Genomic DNA, 23,965 nt, shown 5'->3' on the forward strand with positions numbered 1-23,965 from the left:
TAAAGACCACAATGAATCCACCTTAGCATGGAGTTCTGTCATTGCTTCTGCAATGAGTGTACCAATAGTTTCTCCTGCTAGAAAAGCACCAGTTGCAGCAAATTCTAGAGGTCTTCCCAGATTTTTTGCTCCTAAATAATAATATGTTTGGTCATAAGCTAATCAGTCCACCACACATCTCCCTTTCCTTGTTATTGATGTTGTTTAGTTGGAGTCTGAGGGATATGGATTGAATGGTGGCATTCGTGAGCATTCATACTTGTTTATGAGTGACAGGTATAAATCCGGGTGCATTTCTTGTTTTCATTGGTGTCCATGGTGGAAAAATAACTCCATGTTTTAAGTGTGCTGTGATCAACCTTTCTGTTGCATTAAAACCTCCCCTGTCAATGAAGCAGGAGGTTGTACTGTTACTCTTATGTAATATTCTCAATGATTCAATTTGTATGTGTATGATTTGACATATTTCAATGATATTCCCTCAGTGAGGTCAATTTCTTTATGTAAGATGTTGTGTGATACCATATCAATGATGTACCATTCAATGTCAAATCCTGGAAGTACCACATTAAAATAGTATGGAAATTTACCAATCTGTTTGACATGTTTCCATGACAAGAAGTTTATTCCTGTGGTGAGCCACCAGGATAGGGACCTGTTGTCTGCTTCTTTGATGTTGTAATGTACAATAGAGACATTCATCCAATTGCATGTTGGATTAAATGTGGCGGGTGAGACCCGGGGCCCAGGGTTACAATACGTGCATCCAAGATGGTGACTGGCAGAGAGCCAAAGGTCGTGCTGATGCCTTGAGAAAAACAAGAAGCATTTACTATTGGCTGTATGATAATTAGTTCAGTCGTTTAGAGGGTGGACAGATATATCTTACACGTATGCTTGAGCTCATGATTGGTTGACCTTTAATAGGATTGGATGGACATATCTGATTACAATTGCTTATGCATGAGACTGCTTATATATTGAGGGTGTTATCCAAATAAAGTGGAAGCTGCTTCATGAACTTCTGAAGAGTATGTGTCATTTGTCCTGCTGTTCAGTGGCAAGCAGCAAGTGGTGGCCCATATGGGGAGCAGTGAGCGCTCAGGTAAGTAATAAAGAAGAAAATTTTTCACTAGCACAGTCAACTAGCAGTCAAGCCTTAAGGTTTAACAGAAGGTTCCCCTAGTGAGGGAACGTGACAGAAGACTGTCCTAAGAGATAGCATTTACTACATCCTGTAGTAAATGAATATGTGTAAGATGTTGTTTGTGTTACCTTTTCTTGTTTGGTTTCTGTTTGTTGTTATTGTGGTAATATGAACATTTGTTCATTTCTGGCTGACTTCCAAAAAACCAAAATTTCAAGAACAGTTAAGAGAAGGGGAAAAGATATTAGAAACTGTAGAAGAAGAACAATCAAGTCGATTTTCTAAAGAGAAAGTAGATGTTCAGACTCAGAACAGGGATGTAACTGTGAAGAACAGGAGCTACCTGAGACAGAGCTAGAAAAGAAGTTCCCTCAGTGGCATTTAACCCCTACCACATCACGACTTCTGGTGTATAATCCAGATAACCACTCTTTTCCAAGTTTTAGGGGAGCATGTACCTGCTACACAGGGGCGGCTCCCAGACAGTGGGCCAATGTAGAATCTCAATCAGTGTTCCCAATATCCCCAGTATTTGAAGATCAAAACAATCAGAGATATCATCAAATATTAGATATAAAACTATTAAAACAATTAAAGAGGCAATTATGTCCTATAGAGTACAAGCTGCATTTACCATTTCTTTATTAGAGAATGTTGCAAGTCAAAATCTTACTCTGACTGATTGGGGTAATTTAGCAAAGCATGTTTATCTGGGGGACAATATCTCATGTGGAAGGTGGCTAACCAGGAGTTATGTTCTGATACTGCCTGATGTAATGCAGTTGTGGGCAATCCTCAATGGAATCTAAACATGCTGACAGGCCAAGGACCATATGAAGGGCAAGGTAATCAGATTAATTTCCACCCTGGTGTGTATCAACAAATTAACCCTCAACTTTTAATCTATCATTATATGGATGATATTTTGCTAGCTTATAAGGAAAAACCTGTCTTAGAGCAATGTTATAATTCCTTACTAAAGTCACTGTAAAGATGGGGCTTACATATTGCCATTAATAAAGTACAAATGACAGACACCAAAAACTTCCTGGGATCTATCATAAATGCACCTATGGTTAAACCCATAAAAATTACTGTTCGAGTGGATAAACTTAGAACTTTAAATGATTTTCAAAAACTTTTGGGTGGTATTAATTGGATTAGACATTACCTTCATTTACCAACCTCAAGTTTGGGCCCCATGTTTGATATTCTTAAAGGTGATTCTGATTCCCTTTCTAAGTGGGTGCTTACCCCTAAGGCTCGAACAGCTCTCAAGCTTGTTGAAACAGCTATGGAAAAGGTTCATCTTGATCATATTGACCTAGCTAAGACTTTATCATTCATTGTCTTGGCCACAAATAAGTTACCCACAGGAGTGTTTTGGCAAAAGGGTCCGATTCTATGGGTTTACATGAATTATGCCCCTAACAAGGTCTTATCCTTGTTTACTGAATCTGTGGCAGAATTAATCCTTAGGACATTAAAAGTATCCCTTTCTACCTTTGGATCACATCCCTCACAATCACTGCTCCATATATTACTGATCAGATACAATATTAATAATTCAAATTCATAGGCTTTAGTCTTTACTAGTACTTCTGCTGTGTTTGATAATCATTTGCCATCTGATCCTCTTCTCCAATTTTGGAGTCAACATCCTATAATTTTCCCTAAAGTCACCTGAAAAGAACCTATTATAAGAGCTACCCTTATATTTGCTGATGGATCAAAAAATGGTACGGGTGCTATTACTATAGATAATGTTACAGAAACATTGCTGTTTAATACTCTATCTGCACAACAAACAGAACTATTAGTAGCTATAGAAGTATTCAAAACCCACCATGAGCCTTTTAACCTATTCTCTGATAGCAAATACATTGTTAATGCTATTCAAAATTTAGAATTAACTGGTCTGATCTCCCTCACTTCCACCATCGCTAAATATTTACAATCTTTACAAAAACTTATCTGGGACAGAAAATATCCTTTTTTTATTGGGCATGTTCGGGCTCATACTGGCCTTCCAGGTCCTCTAAGTTTACACAATGATTTAACAGACACGGCCACCAGAGACCCACGCATCTTTAATCGCTTGAAATTGCAAAAACTTTTCATTCCAAATTTCACGTAAATGCTTCCACTCTACGTACACACTATAAAATTACTAAGGCAACAGCTTGGGACATAGTCAAGTCTTGTGCTAAATGTGCTACACTTACTCCTAACCCCTCATTAGGAGTAAATCCAAACTGACTTCAGCTCAATCATATTTGGCAAATGGATGTAACTCCTTATTCAGAATTTGGAAAACTACAATTCATTCATGTGTCTATTGATACCTTTTCAGAATTTATTATGGCCTCTGCTCATACTGGAGAAAAAACCAAAGATGTAATAACACAATGTTTGCACTCTTTCTCCATCCTCGGGGTTCCCAAACAAATTAAAACAGATAATGCCCCTGGATATACATCCCAGGCCTTTGAACAATTTTGTTCCACCTTTGGTATTCAACATGTCACAGGAATTCCCTATAATCCTACTGGACAAAGCATTGTTGAGCATGCCCATTTAATGCTGAAAAACACGCTTTATAAACAAAAAGGGGGAATAGGGGCATCATACAAATCCCCAAAAGAAAAAGAAAAATTATCTATTGCCTTGCTCATCTTAAATTTTTTAAATCTTGATTCTGAGGGCTGATCGGCTGCTGACCATCATTCAGAGCCTAAAAAAAATCTACCTCAAGTGCTCTGGAAGGACATTCTGTCAGGACAGTGGAAAGGCCCAGATCCAGTGTTAATTTGGACCCGAGGATCAGTTTGTGTTTTCCCACAGGACCCACAATTGCCAATTTGGGTGCAGGAGAGATTGGTCAAGTCCTCAACAGAGACCCAAAAACAGGGAGAAGATGAGGAGGCTTCTCCCACTGATGGTTTTGGCAATTTCTCACCAAGTTAATGGAGGAGACTCACGTGAACTATGGGGGATAGTAAAGACGTGGCCCTATCCTGTATCCCTTACCAACTCCTCTATTCTATATCCTCCTACTTTTACAACAATTGGCCACATTTCTTCAGTCTGCTGTACAATGGGGAAAAGAATGGTTTGGGTTTTTGTCTGGGGAAGTGTATTGTGTGTTGTATCTGTTCTGTGCATATAGTGTTTATACAAAATGTGTATACATTGGCACAGAGAAACAGCCATTATTTGCCAAGCTCTCATCGCAATTGATGCTGGCTCATCCCCCAAGTCTGGTTAAATATGCTGGACCGGTAGTCAAAGATGGGTAAGATTCATGGGGAGCTCATACCGACCTAAGACAGGAAATGAGGGCTAGAGCCTCATTGTCCAATGATGGGTAAGTATGTTGCTCTGCCGTGGACAACCTAAGACAGGCACAGACTCTTTTATAAACAGAAAGGGGGAAATGTGGTGGGCGAGAGCCAGGACCCAGGGTTACACCACATGCATCCAAGTTGGCGACTGGCAGAGAGCCAAAGGTCATGCTGAATGTGCCTTGAGAAAAACAAGAAGCGTTTACCATTGACTGTATGATAATTAGTTCAGTCGCCTAGTGCATGGACAGATATGTCTTACATGTATGATTGAGCTCGTGATCGCTTGACCTTTAATAGGATTGGATGACATATCTGATTACAATTGCTTATGCAGGAGACTGCTTATATATTGAGGGTGTTATCCAAATAAAGTGGAAGCTGCTTCATGAACTTATGAAGTACATGTCATTTGTCCCGCTGGTTGGCGGAAAGAAGCATTAAGGTTAAAAAAACTTTCACAGATTCACAGATCCTCGTAGCCCAATATTGTTACAGTGGGTTTAAGTTTGACTGGTGTAGGTTTTCTTCACTACTGATTGGTTATATACATCTCTTAGTATTTCATAATATGATACGTTTGTGGTTCCAATGTTGCTATGTGGCACATGGATGAGTATGGGAATGGAAGTTGGCAATTCCAATGTAGGGTTAAGTTATGTATGTTTCTCATATAGTATTGTTATGTTGTAGTGAAACCACGGGGATGAAGGATGAAAATGATAATGTGGTGTTGTGTCAGATATTGGAGGTTTTGAGTCAGAAGTGGTGGGTATCCTCATGAAACCAACTTGTATGGGGAGTTTGATGACTATCCAGACGGGATATTTCTCCTTTGGGATGCTTGTGTATGGGTCTTCATTTCATAGAGATGTTCTGTTGTGGAAGTAAAAGTGTGTTAAATTCCATGTATAATTTCCTGATAGTACTTTCCTGGTCTCATTCCAGTTTATCCAGTACCACCAATGACATGTAGTACCATTATTCATGGTGGTTCTTTAATGTGTGTTGGTAATGGCTGTCCAGCAGAATCCTTTTTCATTATGAACACTGGTTGGGTTGATGGAAACATTGTACACTGACTGATACCAGTCTGTTGAAGAAGTATTCAAAAAGTTACCTGGATATATCATGAAAGTTGGATGAAAATTTTGTTTTGGTGAGTCTGAAGATGTAACAGTGTCCTCATAGGGATATCTTGTTATTACCCATAAACATGTTTTGACATGTAGCAAAGTATCTTAACTTCTTTATGCAAAAGTATCCAGCTGTAACTAGTACAGAGTATCACTATGCTTCAAGACTTCATTTTCTGTTACATTGGTATCTGCAAAAATTCTACTCATGCAATAATATTAATTATTTCTTCTGAGCACTTCTTTTGCACTGGTTCCTGGTATAGCATGGAAGGAAATGGTTGTTGTATTGGATCTGTAAGTATCAGAGGCACTCTTTGTGTATGGTTACCTAGAGCCATAAATTTTTCACCAATTGCTTGTTGGAGGGAAAGAGATGTTGAATATTGTAAGATCTAGTCTATATGCATTGAGTATTTCAAAGTGTCCATAAGTTGGTGGGTTGGGGAAATCAGCAACACAGATGACTTTTGCCATTAGTTTATTGCTATTCCCATTATTAGGATACATGGAATATGGGACATTGCATACTGTATACTCAGAGAGTATTTTTTGTAAGTTGCATATTTGTTCCAGAACAGCTGGTTAAAACTGAATGATTATAAAGCCAAAGATTATGTCTCCAGAAATCAGGCACATGTCCTTCCACTTCCGTGTATCCTTTGTACAATCATTATATGATGTGATATTCTTTATTATGGAGCTTGGAGCCTTATGATGTTCAAAATGAGTAGTGGTAAAGGAAGTCATAGTAATTACTTCTGATGTAGTAGGGCTCAGAATAAGTGTGACTAAAATTGTGGTTAAAAGATGGATTCAAAGGGACATACCATGTAATTAATGTACTTTCCACAGGTGTGTTTGTTGGTGTGTTTTCTTCACCACACTTTCTGTGGGTGTGGAACGACATGAAGTGTATGGTTATCATGAAGTTTACATATAATAATATGAGAGTCATCAGAATTTGTATACTTTTGCCTAGATATTTTATGAGGCATGTCATACTGAGGCCAAATCTATGAGTTTTTTGAGTTTCAACTCAGTTATCTGTAGATGTTCAAACTGATGTGACAGGTCCTTGTCCAATGATGTCACCTGCTTGTAATGCTGAGTCATCACTAGAATGTATGAGGCATTTATCTGTCAGTAAAGTAAAGTTCCTCTTTACTTGGGACAAATTGTATGTAACTTAGTGGGAAAAGTTTCAAATGGGGAGGGTCTGTGTAGTCTGGGTCTGTTATTTAATTCACATACTGCTATTAACATTGCCTGATTGAGTAGTGTATTTGAGAGTAATCAGCTTCAGTAACCCATTGAAGCATTCTATATAGCCTGATGCTGTGGGATTATAGGCTACATGAAAATCTCATTGGATGTCTAATACTTCTGCTAATTTTTGTGTAAGTTTCATGGTAAAATGGGATCCTTGATCTGATGCAAAAATACATGGTGGGCCATATGTAGTGCACCATGACTATATTGTAAGTATAGTAGTAAGTTGGTTTGATTTTGATGTCTGTTTCACCAATCCTAGGTCAGAATAAGTGTCTACATTGTGCATACATACTGGTGTGACCTAATTGGTCATATAAAGTTTATTTGGAGTATATAGTTGAAACGTCTTGGTAAAGATGTGTGGGACAGTGAATTTCTTCTAAACCTTGTAGCTGCATTAGGGCAGTTTGGACATGTTCTGATAGTGTCAGCAAAAGCCTTCCATGATGGTTTGAGATTCCATCTAAGACACCAAGTGTATAAAGCATGCTTACCTATGTGACCCAATATTTTATGAATTTCCAGCAGCTCTGGTTTAGTAATAATTAGTTGATGATCTTCTTTTATGTAATCCCTCTCTTGAGGACTCCCAAAGGGACACAATTAAACTTTTAAACTTTCTGGCTGACAGAGGTTACAGGGTTTCTCCAGCAAAAGTGCAACTTTCCCAGCCTCAGGTTGTTCACTTAGGTGTCAGCCTCTCACCTGGATTTAAGGCCATCACTGTAGAGAGAAAAGCATTAATACAGAACACACCCACTCCATCCACCAAGGAAGAAATCCTTTCCTTTTTTGAATTAGCAGGATATTTACAATCCTGGGTCCCTAATTTTTCCATCCTGGCAGCTCCCCTATATGAGGCTTCATAGGGTACTTCCACTGAACCTCTCCTCAACACAGTGAAAGCCCCCTTCCAGATCTTAAGGAAAGCCCTTCTTTAGGCCCCAGCCCTACACCTCCCTGACTTAACCACACTATTCTATCTGTTTGTCTCTGAGAAAAGGGGATTCACCCTGGGGGTCTTAGGACACATGTTTGGTCCCACTTTTGGATCAATAGCATACCTGTCAAAGAGGTTAGACCCCACTATAAGAGACTGGGCACCATGTCTTAGAGTATTCGCAGCAGCATTTGTCTTGATTAAGTAATCAAAGAAACTCTCTTTTGGGGCTCCCACTGAAGTGCTTTCACCTCATCATCTGTCTAAGCTTCTTACTTATAAAGGTCTGCAAATGCCTCCACCCTGTCGGGTGTGTCAGCCTTACAAACTGCTCTTATTGAGGACTCTTCCATTTCCTTTAAAACATGCTCTCCTTTAAATCCAGACACCCTCTTACCCCTACCTTCCAAATACAGGCTTCTGCAACCCACAGCTGCCTTGAGACCCTGGAGCAGTTACTTCCCTGCCCCTCTAACATCCAGGAAGGAGCTCTAGGCAACCCTACCTTCATATGGTTTACTGATGGAAGCTCTTTTCTCCATAAAGGGATATGCCGAGCTGGATATGCCATTGTCTCTCTTTAGAAGGTAATGGAGTCAGGACCACTACCCAACAACACCACCAACCAACAGACAGAACTAATTGCCCTTACCCGTGCATTCACCCTCGCAAAAGGACAATCCCTCACAGTCTACACCGACTCTAAATAGGCTTTTCACATTATCCTCTCTCATGCTGCTATCTGGAAAGAGAGAGGCCTTCTTACTACAAAAGGAAACTCCATCACCAACTCTAGTTACATTCTAAAACTCCTTGAGGCTGTTAGCCTCCCAGCAACTATAGGCCTTGTATATTGCAGAGCCCATGAAACAAATCAATCATTCATCTCTTCAGGTAATAACAAGGCAGATAAGGAAGCTAAGAGGGCTGCCCTCTCATCCATGCCAGCCCCTATTATGACTGTCCATGATCCTTTGCCCCCACCACCCCCCAACAGGGAAATACTTTCCTATCTCCATCGTCTGTTTCACCCCAACATTTCTTCACTCTTACAATTTGCTAAAGCTCATCTACAACTGTCCTACTCTGATATCTCATTTCTAAAGGAACTCTCCTCCTCATGTGAAGTCTGCATGTGAACAAATCCTACAGCTGTCAGGCCCCCCATTTTTCCAACTCACCAAGCCCATGGCACCCTTCCAGGGTTAGACTGGCAACTTGATTTCACTCACATGCCCACAGTAAGAAATTTGAATAACTATTAGTTATAATAGACACCTTCTCAGGATGGATTGAAGCCATCCCCACCTCTAACTAAAGGGCAATAACTGTCTCTACCTTCATCCTTCATGAAATTATTCCTCACTTTGGAGTGCCTACTTCCTTCCAGTCAGATAATGGACCTGAACTCATTTCCCAAGTCACCCAACAACTTGTCAAGGTTTTCGGGGTCCCTTGGCATTTCCACATTCCTTTTCACCCAAAGCCATCAGGCAAAGTAGAAACCGAACTCTTAAAAATGTTTTAACCAAGCTCTCTTTGGAACTTCACCTCGACTGGGTTAAACTCCTGCCCCTTGCTCTACTGCGTCTTCGTTCACTCCCAAAGAAACTAACTAATATTTCCCCTTTTGAGTTAATGTACGGTCATCACATCCTGCCCCCTGGGATAGTGCCCCTTCCTTCCCTTCTCCTTTCTCAAATATCCATTCCTCTCCTAAATCACATTCGAGCATTTCTATGGGGTTATGAAGACTCCACCCTACCTAAACCTTTATCTGGCTTCCTTACCCAACCTCTTCATATAGGAGACCAAGTTCTTATTTCTCCTCCTCAGGAAGCTACAATCCCTCTATCTCCCAAGTGGCAGGGACCCCGTTCAGTAATCCTGGCCATGCCAACAGCTGTCAAGGTACAAAATTTACCAGGATGGTTGCACATTTCTCGGGTCAAGCTCTATTCTCAGTCCACTAACCCCTCTCCAGCTCCTATTCCACAGCCTTCTTCCAATGGATACTCAGCCACTCCGTGGGACCTCTCCATCTCAGACTGAAGATCATGAAACCCACCACCCTTTCTCCCATTCCAGAAATTGAGAACCAGACAACTGAAATATCAGAAAACCACACCCAGCCATGAGGACCAGATTCCTGTTTGTAATTTTTCTAAACACTGAATTTTTTCCAATAGAATGCCAGCTGAAAAAGGGAAGCCCTCTATCTTTTACTTCCATGTCAACTAATTAGCTTGTATTACAGAAAATATCAGGATCCTACAGAAATCCCAGCTACAGGTGTGCCCCCAGAGGAACTATCAGACCCTGACTCTTCTTGCCATGATGATATCTCTCCCCTGAATCAGCTCTACAACCACACTCAGCAGGAAGCAATTACAGAAGATGGACCTTCATCTATGTACCCAGAAAAAAATTTTTTATAAACAAAAAATTGGGGAATGTAAGGTAAAGCCCCTTTTTGCCCGTCCCCATCACCTGTCAATCTGCACTCCGCCCACCTCTTCCTTACTAGAATTTTGGGCTTATGCCGCCGCTTCCCATGTTATGTCCTAACATACTATTGGTTCCCTCCAGCCCACGAGATTCCAATATCTGGGAGAAGCCACGTGCCACCTTTTTTCTTTCGCCTCTTTCCTGGCCACATGCCATCTTGCCCCTTTTTGCCCCTTCTTGCCCCCTTGAATAAAAGTCCCTTGTGTGAGATCTCGTGTCTTCGGAGCATCTCTGGGAGCTGTCAGCGAATCATAAAACTGTCCCTTACAGTAACCTGCCTCGCCATCATGGAGTACCTGAACTCTAACATGTACAAGCTAGGAAGCAAAACAAAGTGATTTCCATTGTTACATTTTCCATTTAAAAATGAAGCATTCATCTTACTGTAAGCTCCCTCCAAACCACTGGTGGTGAATTTACCCCAACCAACACACCCACCAGAGTTTATTCTATTTTACCAAGATCTTTGACCCCAAGGGACAAAAAAATAAAAGTACACTGGGGGCCACTGGGCCACCATTCAATCCTTTGGGACCCTGACATTGGCTGGGTTTAACTCAGACACTGCTGGAATTTCACAAAAGCACCCTTCCACCTGGGCTGTCCCGGGTTCAGCAGGCACCAGCAGGCACGGCAAGGCCCCACTCTTGATCCCCAGAGTGCCAGTGATTTCCCTGGAGGGAGGTTATGCACGCACACTATACTGGGGCAGTGGCTCTACCTGGTGGCGTCGCCAGGGGGCGCTGCCAGCACGGGTCCGAGTGGCGCTGCGGGGGTGGTGATGGCTCCTTCTGTGACTTCAGTGCTGCTTGAGGGACTGCAGGCTTTCAGTGTTCACGTGGACAGAGCGATTTTTTTCAGCTTCAGGGCGAGAGGTCTGCTGTAGGACAGCAGAACTTGTGCCAAAGAGCTCTTCCTCGACAGGATCGATAAAGTACTGTGAACTTCAGGCCACCCTTGCTCTCTGTGACTTTTTGCTCTCAAACTATGCTGTGGTTGAGCTTTGTCACTGTCCACAGACCTTCTGGACAATACCTGAGTGAGGTAAGCCATGCTGAAACTCTGTATTTCTGGATCCCTCTTGAGCCTGATGAATGAAAGCTATACCGTCTCAGGGAAGGAACTCTGGGAAACGTGGTTTATACTGTGTTGCAGCCATTTCTTATTTGGTGAACTTGTGAAAGCACAGGGATGTTGATTGTAAGCTCATGGCCCACAAATGACAGACACAGGAGATGGGACTCAAACCTCAGATCAGCAAGGTTTGCTTTATTTTTAAGCAAAGTCAATCAGGCACAGGAGGGCCCATTTTCTGAGTATGAAGATGGCCTGCGGGTTACAGAAGAAATCTGGGTTTTATAGTATTGGAGATTATGGATGTGCAGATTGCACAGTCGAGGAATTAATTTTTCTAGTTAAACTTTTAACTTAGGAAGGTAGTTGTAAAAAGGTTAAAATTTATTATTATCTGGGGAGATAGGAGTTCAGATCTTGAGGGAAGAGTACTCAAATCTTGCCCATTGCTTTTCTTTCTCTGAAATCCACTGTTTCCCAGAGTTATGATAATTTTCTTTTCCTCCATTTAGGACTATTTTGCACTGGGGGAAGGTCAAAGTCCAGAGCAATGCATTCAGTATCCGCCCCTTTCCTTCAGGGCGCATTGTTATTAAGAAAAGATTTACTGGGAGGTTAGTGCTTGACTAGTTTTCCCTCCCTTCTACAAAGTGCAAGTCTCTCTGTTTTTCTTTGGGAGCAATCTTGTAGAAGTATAATTTTCCATCACACATTGTTGAGACAATGACAAGATGGCACTCAGACATTAGGAGAAACCAAAGTTAATTTTACGCCAGAGGTCCCAGAGAAGATTAGCACTCCAAAATTCTAACCCCTGATTCACAGTTTCTCACAATAATTATTTGTTATTTGATGTCATCTTAGACCCATCCTATAATTGGAGCTTTTTCTTCTTTTTTTTAAAATATCTAATCTATGTGACTGAAGGCCTCGTGCCCTGTCTCTAACATAAAGTGTGCTCACAGAAGAGAAAAGAAGAAACAGCTTCTCTCACAGACATCTATTACGTTTCAGGAGGGATTAGTTAGACTCTTAGTGCAGTTATTTATTGGTCAATTTGACTTCCTGGAGAAAGGCTAAGAGAGAGGAAGGGAATTGACCCGTTCCACAGGCACTGGACTCTGACATAATGTTTTTTGTAATTTTAATTCAAAACCAGGTCTGGTTTTGTCATCACTCTTTCACTCAAAAAAAGTGAAGAAAATGTTTCCTGCATATTATGTGTGAACAAATGGAAGTACTGAGAAATTGAGCAATTTTCTGATGGTATGGCAATTAGTTCGTATGCATGTTTGTGCTTGTTTTTTGGTACCAGTGATTGAACTCAGAGGTGCTTAACAACTAAGCCACATCCCCAGGCCTTTTTTATATTTTACATAGAGATGAGGTCTTGTTGTGTTTCTTAAGCCTTCATTAAGTTGCTGAGACTGACTTTGAACTTTCCATTCTGCCTTAGCCTCTCAAGCTGCTGGGATTACAGGCGTGTGCCACCATGACTGGCAGCCTTGCAATTAATTAGCAGAAAATCAAGGGTGAAACTCAGGGCTTATGCTAGTCATGGGCCCCTTTGTAGGATGATCCTCATCATTTTTAATGGATATGCAGCTGATCCAAATCAAGAATAAACCTGTTTGAGAAATGAGATGGATGTAGGAAGTCAAGTCTTTCACCTAAAGCACCCTGTGAGATTTGCTTTCCACGTCATTCAGTGGGTCTTGTCCTTCTTTCCTTCCCATTTGACTTATTTTGCTGTGATGAAATTTTTTGCTTAAAATATCATTTTGGTAAGTATTCATCATTTTTTCTAATTTCCAGGACATAGCAAAGATGAAATGAAATCAATCCATCTGAAACCATGGAAAAAGTATGATTTTCCATCACACTTTGTTGAGACAATGACACGATGGCACTCAGACATTAGGAGAAACCAAAGTTAATTTTACACCAGAGGTCCCAGAGAAGATTAGCACTCCAAAATTCTAACTCCTGATCCAGTTTCTCACAATAATTATATGTAATTATTCAATCCATCTGAAACCATGGAAAATTTCTTCACTGAAGAGAGTATGCATGATTCTCTTTGCCACTGCCAATTCACATTGTGTGATTGCATTGATATTTTTTATTAGAAATAGCATAAAGAGGGAGGCAGTCCTCTTCATTGTTGTTAATGAAGTAGAGATAATTTCCACTCTTAACATTTTTCTTTAGGGAACATACCAATTGCTATTATTGAAAGATATGTACAATCCCCATCACCACAAAAAAAAAAAAAAAAAAAAAAAGGAAAATAAAAGATAGATATGTAGTTCAGTGTTTCTCCATGGTTCCATGTTGAAGCACAATCTTTAAACAATTCCAAACTGTTGTAGAATAATATTCATATAAAACACTTTAGAAATGAACACATACAAAAATGAGTTGAAAACATCCAAGATACAAACAATGCATTTCATATGTTGGTTTGTGCAGCATTCATTATAAGATGCTGTGCATGATTCTAAAGGTTGAGTCTGAAAATCTGTGCTGAGCTTTTTATGTCCCAGGCATGGTATATAGCAGCCACACCTGCAGTCAACATGTGGAAGGTCTTTCTTCCAGAATGTGGAGACCCTCCCATAGGGTGTCTGGCCAGACATTAACAGGGAAGTTGTTCCCCTCAAGGGGACTGCCTGAGAGGTTTTTGATGGTGAATTAATAACTCTTCTCCAATACTAAAAAATCAAATGAGTTTTCATTTATATTAGGCTTTCTATCAATATTTGCCCTGTTGTGAATTAAAACTGAGAATTTGAAAAACACTATATTCACACAAAATAATGTGTACATATTATGTGTTAACATACATAGTATTTTTTGTAAAATATGTATTGATCACCAAAGAAATCAGTGGAAAGAATAGTATTATTGTAAAGTTCTGCAAATATTAAAATTAGAATACAGCTGGATTCCCCTCTTTCTATATTTTAAGTTCATCTTTTGCCACATAACCTGTGGGAAATTCAACTATACACTTTTTTTTTTTTTCTTGTGGTACTGGGGATCAAACTCAGGGCCTTGTGCTTGCAAGACAAGCACTCTATCAGCTGAGCTATCTCCTCAGCCTGGTCAACTATACACTCTTGGGAGAACCAGAATGAAAAAGGCAAATAACATTTGGCTTTTACAATAAAATAGCTTTGAACTTGTGGTACCTTAGAAGAAACTCTGTTGTTCCAGGATCTGTCTTGACAATGCTGCTCTTTATTATTACATTTTAACATGTTCTATTGCTCACAGTGGCTTGTTTGTATATAGATATCATTTGTTATTTAGAAATGTTTGTTTTGTTCTTGAGGTTATCTTCCTACTCAAGTCTTAATTTCTTGGCCCAATTGTTTCTAAATTTAAACTTTTGGGGCTGGAGAGAGAGCTCAGTTGATAGAGTGCTTGCTTTGTAAGCACAAGGCCCTGGGTTTGATCCCCAGCACCCCACCCAAAAAAAAAAAAAAAAAACTAAATTTAAACTTTTAATATATGACTTGTTGGGTTTTTCCATATACTTTACTGTGGTATAATTGATTTATAAAAACTTGCATGCATTTAGGTTGTGTCTTAAGGAACCTTCAGCACTTCCAGGATAATAAATATATCCATTCCCCCCAGAAGTTCCTTGCTTCCTCTTCATTACCTCCTTGTTTACAAGAAACTGCTGCTGTGCTTTTCTCACTATGAAATTTTAATACATTATACAATCATACATTTTTCATGTTCTTGTCTATCTTATAGTAGAATTTTGACTTTCACATCTTCTGTGTATTGTTTTCTTCCTTTTAGTACTGATTATTTCTTTGTGTATATTTTAATCCATGTATCCATTCACTTATTTACCTCTGCTGTACATGCAGAACATACATGCTGATCTGTATTTGAATTACTCTTGGTTGATGCCCAGAAGTGGAATTTGTTGACCATGACATAGGTATACACTTTAAGAATCTGCCAAACTCTTTCCAAAGAGATAACGACATTAAATTCCCAACAGCATGTACAAAGTTACAACTGTTCCAAATTTTCACCAGTCCATGTGCATAATCGGTCCTTTCATTTATTGTTAGTGTCTTTTTCTTGTACTGGGAATTGAGCTCAAGGTCTTAAGCATGCTAGGTAAGTGTTGTACCTCTGAGGTATATCCAGTTCTCCTTTTCTTTAGTACTTTGTATTTTACATAAGAAGTCAGCCAAAACTCAGGTCATGATGATTTTTATCTCTTGTTTCAGAAGATTTTATGTTTTTTCACTTACATTTAGATCTATGATCATTCCCCCTTAATTGCTTATAGTGTTTAAGCAGAGCTTAAAATTATTTATTTATTTATTTTTTTACATATGGTCACAAAATTTTTCTGCACCATTTGTGGAAAAGATTCTCCTTTTCCCATTGACATGGCATGTTTGTCAAAACTTGCTTGACCACTTAGGTGTGAGTTTGCTTGTGTCCTGTGTCTTCACCTGGTCTCATTTTCCTTATACACTGTGATGTTTGCTGAGCTCTGCAATAAGCTTGGAACTGGGTAGTGCTGTTCCCCCAACTTCTTTCTGCTGGTTTGACTCTTCTATACTCCACCCTTTTACTCCATTTTAGATTCAGCTTTTCCACAAGACTTGCTGGGGTTATGTTTACAGATACAATAAATTAATAACTCAGTGTGAGGAATAATGGAGATTTTAAAAAATATTGAATCTTTTCATATATGACCATGACATATCACTCAATTTATTTAGGTCATTTAAATTTAGTTTTGTTTTATGTGCACAGTTTTCCAGGTATATGTCTTGAATTAATTTTTAAGATCTTCATTTTATTTATTTATTTATTTTTTAATGTATATTGTGCTTGGGATCTAACCCAGTAACTCATACATGCTAACAAAGCTCTCCAAAACCCAGTCACTGAGTAATTTGGGTCAAAAATGTTTAGTTTTTTTTTTTTTTTTTTTTTTTTTTTGCATTGAATAGAACAGGAAGATAGCAAGCAAGCAGAATGTTTTTTACAATAGCAAAGGTAGTAAAGTAACAGATTCCTCTAAAGAGAAGGGGTCCCAGAGTCACAGCCTGGACTCCTATAGGAAATACTGATTTGTTCTTTTCAAAGGTTTTGGGCCCTCCTCCTTTTTCTATCTCCTCTGACTCCAGGGTCTTTTTTATTTATTGTTGCTTCCTATTCCCATGCCCACACATCTATTTTAGTCTTTCTGTTGGGTCTCTGCTCATGTCCATGGGCACATTTGTCAGCTAGAAATTTGGCCTTATTGGCATATGCTCTGTGTTCTCTCACTGCCCTGCCTTTGGCTTCTTCCTTTGCCGTCCTGTCCTTATTGCCCACACCATTCTAAATCTCCCTCAGGTTTTTATATTAATGTTTCTTTGATGGGTTGTGAAATTTATTCATAAGTACTTACACTTTTTGATATCTGTTGTAAATGGTGATATATTAAAGTTCAATTTCTGCTGAGTGCAAAAAGACATGCCTGCATTCCCAGCTACTCAGGAGGATAAGTAAACAGAAGTAAAGCCAGTCTGCAAAATTTAAAATACAATTAAATGCAACTGAGTTTGTGAGTGTCCCTGGATTTCATCCTCAGAACAACCAAAAATATTATTTTTGGTTGTTGTTCTTACAATATAGAAGTGCAATTGATTTAAAGTGATTTTTTCAGTGACATTAATTTTTAATTTTTTGTATAATTTTTATCTACAGAATTTGTCCATTTGATTGTTTTAATCTTTAATCAATAAACATATTCTAATTATTAAGGAATAATTTGGAAACAGATAAAATGAAAGAACAAAGTTGTAATGTTATATTTTTATTTTTAAAATATATTTTTCTTCGACTTAAAACTCCAATATTTTTAATCATTTGATAACCATATTATTTGTTTTTTAAAAGTATTTTATTTTGTAATAGGTAAAAATTTATGTGCAGTTATAAGAAATAAATCAGAAATGTATACTTCACTCCATTTCTCCTAATGGTAAACCATCTTGCCTCACTAGTGTACTGGCACAATTGGTAAGTTGGCTCAGTGTGCTCCAGTTTAAGCCTAGTCAGATTCACCAGAGTTACATGTACTGGCATGTGTGCATGCTTCTGCATCTTTTCCATATATGACTCTTCACCTGCAGATTATCATTCAACATTTAGATTTATATCATAAGTATCCCTTGCAAAGACTTTTGTGTAAGTTGGTATTATTTCCTCAAATTATTTTTAAAATCTGTGCACAGTGATGCATGCCTGTAATGCCAGGTATTCAATAATGTGTGTTAATGAATTACACATTGTGTTAGTTTTGTGGATTGACTCTTTTTACCCAGCTACATTCTCCAAGCAGGTTGCTGTGTCTGTCAGTAGTTTCTTCCATGTTATTGCTCAGTTGTACTCTGTGGCATGAACAAACAGCCCTTCATTGACCAACATCAAAAGTTCATGAAGATATTTCCAGTTTGGAGGGTGCTTATCAATCTAGCTGTGGCATATTTATATTGGGATATTTGTGGAGCTGTTTCCATTTCCTTGGGATGGATGCCAAAGTGAGCCACTGCTGGGACCCATGTGTAGTTGTTTAAGAAAGTGTCAAAGTATTTTTAAAGGTGCTGTATAATTTTATATTCCCACCAACATATGTAAAGCGATCTGGTTTCTCTGCCTTTTCACCAGACTTGTTTTTTTTTTTTTTTTTTTTTCCTTCTGATGAGTATGGATTAGTTTCCCACTGAGGTTTTATTTCTATGTTTGAAGTGGCTAACAAAAAATTTCCATGTCTTTACTTTCCCTCCTTTCTTGAATGAATACAGTTGATCTTCCTGTACATCTTGTATTCTATATAACATTAGAGTGATTTCTTCCTTGTATGAGCTTTTTAGTAGAATATTGTACATAGATAGTTGTGTTGATGCTGGACACAGCTTTCTTTTCCTTCAGAGTCTGGTTTTATATACTTTTCTTTATTGAACTTGATAAAATTTCCAGAACTTTTCTTTTAATTTTAGTGTGATGAGTTTTCATTACGAATTGTATCAAATTGTGTCCAATGCTTTGTTTTGCATCTACTAGAAAATTATTGATTTAAAAAGAATGATCCATCTTTTACATTCCTAGGAAAATTCTCACTTGGTCAAGATGTACTGTCCATATTTTATATTTCCAAGATCAATTTGTTAAAATTTTTAGAGGTTTTGCACATGTCTTCTTGAGGTATGTGGTCTATAGTTAAGAAAACCTAGGCACATTGGTGCACATCTGTAATCTCAGGTACCCTGGAGGCTAAGAACAGGAGGATTGCAAGTTCAAGGCCTAACTCAGCAATTTAGTGAGAACTTCTCTCAAATTAAAAACTGCTAGGTATGAAGCTAAATGGTACAGCACTTGCCTACCATGTGTCATGCATTGGATTTAATTTGCACTATAATAAAAAAATAAACTTTAAAAAAAGTAAACCCACTTGAGCCTATACTTAATGGAAATATTTCAGTCAATTCAAATTCTTTAATAGATACAGGACTGTTCAGGTTATCTCTTGTAAAATCTCATGTAAGATTTTATATTTCTAGTCTTTAAGGAAATGTGTCTATTTTATCAATGTCAATGAATTTGTAGACCGAAAGTTGTTGTAATCTTTTTTTATTTCTGTATTTTGAATTTTCATAGAACCTCTAGTGATATTACAGTTGCATTTTCTAAATGCATTCTCTTGTGATCAGAGCATATAGTTTGCATAATTAGAATCCTTTTAATTTTATTGAGAGTTTTGTGGATTAGACTAAGGTTTTGCCATGAAAGTGTTCTTCTTTATACCCTGAAAACCAGTAAATTTTGTCCTGTTGTTTTGGTGGAATGTTCCATAAATTAAATTAGGTCAAGTTTGTAACTGTTAAAATCTGTATCCTTCCAAATTTTCTGTTTACTTATTTTTTTTTAATTTGCTAAATGAATTAATTAGTAAAAAAAAAATGGTCTCATTACAAATATCTCAGTACCAGGGCTGTTAACTATAAATTATTTACACATGACCCAGCTATCCCACTCCTTGGCCTATACCCAAAGGACTTAAAATCAGCATACTACAGTGACATAGTCCCATCAATGTTTATAGCAGCTCAATTCACAATAGCCAGATTGTGGAACCAACCTAGATGCCCTTCAACAGATGAATGGATAAAGAAACTGTGGCACATATACACAACAGAACATTATTCAGCCACAAAGAATAGAATTATGACATTTGCAGGTAAATGGATGAAGATGGAGAATATCATGCCAAGTGAAAAAAGCCAATCCCAAAAAACCAAAGGCCAAATGATTTCTCTAATAAGTGATTGATGATAAATAATGGGGGCAGGGGGAGGTAAGGGAAGAATGGAAGAAGGATAGAGGGAAATGAGTGGTGGGGAGTGGGCAGGAGAAGGAAAGATAATAAAATGAGACAAACATCATTACCCTATGTACATGGTATGACTCTACTTCGTGTACAACCAGAGAAACCACAGTCATACTCCATTTATGTACAATGAATCAAAATAAAAATAAAAATTAAAAATTATTTACACATCACGAAGTATTTACAAAGTATTTTTCACATCACTCATCTCAGTTTACCCTTCTAACAATGTTGAAGAAAATACAGAGAACTCTTAAACCCCACTTCACAAGGAAAGGAGATTAAAGAAGTTAAATAGTTTGACCAACATCACATGGCCAGAGAGGGACAGAGGGAAGATCTGAGCCCAGGGATGACTCAACAGACAGTATGTCTTCTAGCAAGACGCTCTGCCTCTCTGCCAGTGCTCAAGCAATGCCTGAATTCATTTGCTCACCCGCCTCCATGGACATACCTTTCTTTTTTCCCCCTGTGTCTTCCCTTCTAATAAGGTCCTCTTTTTCCCCATTCTCTCCTGTCTCAGGTTCCATCCTGTCTCAGGATCCTTTGCTGTATTGATTCTATACTAGATATTTTTGCCTTTTACAAAGAACACCTGGGTTTCTATCTAAGGTTCCTCTGCAAAGTTTTATATTCTAATAATAGAAAGTGAAGAACACTTAAAAACCCACTTGGATCTAAGAGCTCCGCATATATCTTCTTTCTCTACTAAACCACAGTGATTGGATTTTAGATGCATTAAGCTGATCACTGCCTACTTCTTATTCTACTGTCTTTCAACATTACTGCATTAAAGGTTCACAGGATCCACTTCCCCTAAAAGAATATAGACATTACAAGTTCCATTTACACTAGACAGTTTTTTAGAACAATTATATAAACAGACAGCAAAATCCAAAAACATGCTTAACAGATACATTGGCCCTGGGACAAGTGCCCAGTTCCAGTAATTCAAAGTGTACCGGCTAGTGTCACCGGTTCAAAGTCACCTAAGACCTGATGTACATTGACTTCGATGACCTGAGGAATACATGTCAGGGTTTGACTCATCAAGTCCTTGCTCTCATCCAGAGTACCTCTGTCAGCTTATGATTCTCTCTACCACCCCCTCTGCCAGGTTCAACAGTGGCCATGGACAGGTTTGGGGCCAGAATGAGGAAGCCTGAATTAATGCTGGGATAGAAGATGAGGTTAAAACATTGCAGGGCAGTAAGGATATTTGGCTGCTGTCATCTGGGGACACCCATCCACTCAGCCATTCACCTCTGCAGATCTGCTCTACACCTGTCCAAGTTGAAAACATCTCTTTTGAATGCCTCATACAGTGCCTCTCAGGCTCGTCAACTCTTCAATCAATGCACATGGTTTGGGATAAAGCACTGAGCGATGAATTACAGCATTTGAACAGCTGCTCCTGTGGTTTGGAAATGACATGGTTCAGAAAGGCAATGAACAAGGCCTTTTCTGTGGCTCACTATGAAAACACTGTGAACTTCTTGGCCAGGCAACACAAGAATTGGGAGAGATTCCTCTATTCTCATGCTTTACTTCACTGTATAAGGACACAAAGTCTGGGTCCCAAACATCTTTCACTTTCAGGAGTGTCTGGATGACAAAGTTGCTTTCATTAGACAAGTGAAAGAGGACAGTAGCAGACTGCTATCTTCCCTGATGCAAGAACTTGGTACATGGAAAAATGTACAAACACTATCATCACTATCAATTCTGACTTGGTGAAGGAATATAAAAGGCTTTTAAGCCTGTTTCTCCATTGAGGATGATTACAGATTTGGACTTGAACAAGTTCAAATATGGAGAGATTGCTCCACCTGGCCTCTGCTGCTTCTCTCTTCCACCTCATCCGAGGATCACCCTACTCATTTAGAAGCTCCAGCTGAATGGTGAAAAGTTCTAAGCATCTCCTCAGTAGTGCCATGACTTCGTCCGCAGGGTCTGGAAGTTTGGTAACTGGTTCCACTGTATGGGAACATATGCATGTCCATCTCCCACATCTTAGAGGCCAAGTAAAAGGGCTTAAGAAAGATGTCACAAATTCTTATCAGCTGACTCTTCATGTAATTACCCTCTAGGAAACCTTTGGTAATCCCCAAACTGTTAGGATATTCTCAGTCACGTTAAGGGTCTCTACAAAATCAACCAGGTCTTTACAAAGCTCCATCTAACTTTCTTCACTCTGGTGAGCATAACATACCAAGAGGGAGAGATTTTCTTTGGGAGGAGATTCTAGTGCTTTCTTCTGTGATAAAACTAAAGATGTGGGCTGCCTCTGCCTTTTTCTAGAACTTGTCCTGGTTTTGGAGGCCTGTTAGCTTGACAAGTTCACTCTGCATTTGTTCATGTGCTTACAAAGTACTGAATTATTCTCTTCCAACACTGGGCTCCGTTCTGAGAGGATTCATATATTATGTCTTTCACAGATAACATGGATTTTAATCATCTTTTTTAGGGCATGAACTTCTTTGTGTCAACAGCTCTTATATTCAAAGGCAACAAAAATCTCCATCTTTGCTGCAGCCTTTCCATGTTCCTAAGATCTGCTAACTTTCTGTTACTGTAACAAAATACTTAAGATAATCAACCTAAAAAGAGGAAACATTTGTTTTTGGCTCAGTTTCAGAGGCTTTAGTCTGTGGTTGGTAGGCCCTGATGCTTTGGGGCCTGTGGTGAGGAAGTACCTCATGGAGGGAATGCCTGAGTAGAGCGAGACACTGACCTTATGGTGACCAGGAAGCAAAGAAACAAAGAAAGTGTGGTCCTAAAACCCCTTTGAAAGGCAACTCTCCAATGACCTAAAACCATCTATTAGGTCCAATTTCTTAGCACCAAGCTGGGGACCAAGCTTTTAACATACAGATCTTTGGAGGACATTTAAAACCCAAACAATAGCAATCTGCTATGATTCTTTAATATTTTCTTGACATTGGCCCAATCTTTCAAAGGCGCAGAAACCTAAATGACCTCCTTGGTATTAAATACACACACACACTATCCAGGCATTTGGAATATTAGACAAACTTGTATACTAGTATTACTGAATGAAGGAGTTGGGTGCTGCATCCCAAGAGCTCTGATCCATTCTAGACTCCATCAGATTCTTTGGGAACTGGAATTTGGAAGGAGATAATGACCAGGTTGCTAGGATGACCTTCACTTGCAACTCACTAAGGTTTCTGGGATTTAGTTTGCCAACATTCTTCTAATTGTGCATATCCTTCTTGTCCCAGAGTGTGTCATCCCCTGTGGTTTGTGAGTTTACTTCCTACTTTGCAACAGGAAAGATCTAGAATTTCCCTATTGATATAACCTTCAGAATACCTTCTTGGCTATAGAACCAGCATTTCTGTAGAGTAAGTAAAAATTATCCCAGTTTGAAAAAGTAAGATCTACATGACTATTCATAGGTAGGAAAAAGAAATACAAACAAAGACAGTTGCAAAGTTAACAAGAAACGGTATTTCTGCCAAGGACATGCTATATGTATAAGGTGTCATATTAACCCTCTTCTTTGCATATGGCTTTCTTACAGAGAAATTTTTTTTTAAATCAAAGATTTTCAGAAACGTGCTGTTCAAAATTTTGTCAGAATAAAGAATTCCACTCTTGCTCACATAATCTAAGTGACTTTAACACAGAAAAGCAGCTTGGCCTGGTGCCAAGCCTCAGAAAGAGTTTTCTTTTCTTTTTTTCCCCGTAGGGTTCGCCCCACCCATTTTGATGCATAGGGGGTGGGCCTGAAAGCCACCCTACAATGATTGACACAGATTGGAATACAGAAACTGTTCTAAATCAGAGCCCAGATTGTTTCCCTCAGAACATTAGTTTCTAGCATTTCTTTTTTATTGTAAACAAATGAGATACATGTTGTTTCTCTGTACATGGCGTAAAGGCATACTATCTGTGTAATCATAAATTTACATAGAGTAATGTTGTTTGATTCATTCTGTTATTTTTTCCCTTCCCCCCACCCCTCCCACCCCTCTTTACCCTCTATACAGTACTTCCTTCCTCCATACTTGCCCCCCTCCCTAACCCTAACTCTAACCCTAACACTAACCCTTCCCTCCCCCCCATTATGTGTCATCCTCCACTTATTAGCGA

At 38.9% G+C, this 23,965-nt stretch overlaps 1 long non-coding RNA gene across 2 annotated transcripts in view; it reads left to right on the forward strand.

The window, feature by feature from the left end:
- The window catches only part of LOC306652777, a 97,150-nt gene that overhangs the window by 37,846 nt on the left and 35,339 nt on the right, over nt 1-23,965 (forward strand). Inside the window, exon 1 of one of the 2 annotated variants that reach the window (XR_013761531.1) lies at nt 13,447-13,525. The exons of the other annotated variant lie outside the window; for it this stretch is intronic. This is a non-coding gene — a long non-coding RNA (uncharacterized lncRNA). Of the gene's footprint in view, nt 1-13,446; nt 13,526-23,965 lie in introns of those variants that run through there. 2 annotated transcript variants of the gene reach the window in all.

The sequence above is a fragment of the Sciurus vulgaris genome (genome assembly GCF_902686455.1).
Source record: "Sciurus vulgaris genome assembly, contig: HiC_scaffold_579_arrow_ctg1, whole genome shotgun sequence".
NCBI lineage: Eukaryota > Metazoa > Chordata > Mammalia > Rodentia > Sciuridae > Sciurus > Sciurus vulgaris.